The sequence below is a fragment of the Camelina sativa genome, unplaced genomic scaffold (genome assembly GCF_000633955.1).
Source record: "Camelina sativa cultivar DH55 unplaced genomic scaffold, Cs unpScaffold02291, whole genome shotgun sequence".
Lineage (NCBI taxonomy): Eukaryota > Viridiplantae > Streptophyta > Magnoliopsida > Brassicales > Brassicaceae > Camelina > Camelina sativa.
In genome coordinates, this window is record NW_010923405.1 from 1 (window position 1) to 1,465 (window position 1,465).

At 38.0% G+C, this 1,465-nt stretch overlaps 1 long non-coding RNA gene across 1 annotated transcript; it reads right to left on the reverse strand.

Annotated features, from left to right (window-relative positions):
* Window positions 1–2: 2 nt before the first annotated feature.
* On the reverse strand, window positions 3–964 carry LOC104774292. Its single transcript, XR_765301.2, has 3 exons — window positions 785–964; window positions 523–676; window positions 3–44 (listed from the first exon to the last, which is right to left on the reverse strand). It is a non-coding gene; the product is annotated as an uncharacterized LOC104774292 (long non-coding RNA).
* Window positions 965–1,465: the final 501 nt, after the last annotated feature.

Below are 1,465 nucleotides of genomic sequence, written 5' to 3' on the forward strand. Positions count from 1 at the left end.
TAGAAGGCATACTTTTCATTGGATATCCGTCCCACCACAATAATCTGCAAGGAGCAGCTCAATGTCATCTTTTTCTCGAAATTGAAGAGACAAGCGATGTAGCGAAATAGTAATTTGTCATTATCATATTCTAACCCATAAAACAGAGCTTGTTCATATTCTATGGTCTCTCGAATGTCTCATTTCCTAGATTCTTAATTAGATCTAACATTGTTCTCGCTATCTTAACATAGCAAGATAAGATAGCGAGAACAATGGTGGACTTCAAGATAAGATAGCCACAACTGATTTAAATTTTAACTACAGTCCACAGACATAATAGAGCTGNGTGGACTTCAAGAACCACAACTGATTTAAATTTTAACTACAGTCCACAGACATAATAGAGCTGAAGAATCGATTCATAGTTTCTGTTTCATAACTGCTTTGAAACTGGAGAGGAGGTTTGTTTAGAATTACCAATTGGACCAGTTCCTTAGTCAATGACACGATCAATGTGGAGCTTACATAATAGATGGTTACCTAAATAACATTGAAGTTTCTTGAAGAAGGAATGTTGCAAGGGGAATTCCCACATGATCCTAATAGGACGCACTCTCCTATAGTCCAATGTATCTTGCAGACTGGGTGCATATCATCAACTCAGTAGTTTCTTGAGTAGTCCTCCCATCTTCATCTGCAGAAAATAATCTAGTCAACTATTTTGTCTAATAGTTTCCGTTTGTCCAGACAAAGAATCATTGGACATCAACAGTAGTCTATGTAGTTTATCACAAATGCTTACCACCGGCAGTTTCGTCCTGCTACTCTTTCTCTTTACAGCCCTATCTCCACTTAAGAACCTCTTTTAGACTAGATCTTGACTTAATCATCACCACAAAAGTCAAAACCATGTTTATAGCCTCTATTCTTACACTAAGATCAGATGTTTAATCCGACCTTCTCGCGTCACAAGTCAAAATTGCCAAGTCACTTTTCTACCAATAATCCCCACAAGAACACGTTCCATCCTTAAAATGATGAAACTGACTTGAATCCCTTAAAACAATCTCACGTCCCACAACTCTTGAGATTAACTTAATCACTGAGTGGCAATCTTCACAAACCCGTAGATTTTTCATCACCGTGATTGTACTTCCTTCAACTGTATTAATCAACCCAAATGCAATAGCAAGCCTTTCACTGTGATACCACAACATCTCTTCTTTCTGTTCATCTTCTACATCATGCAAAGCAGATCTAAAATCAGGAACATAGCCAAGTTCCTTCAACTTCTCTTTCAGAAACTCTAACTTCTCATATAGTCTCACGCAATGTGGTCGATCACCGGAAAAGAAATCATGCTTTTCCCCTTTAAGCACAACCCAACTGCTCCCAGGTTTCTTCATGATCCCCTTCTGCTTCATCTTAACTCTCAATTTCGATACATTCGACCATCTACCAGCAGAAGCATATATATTTGACA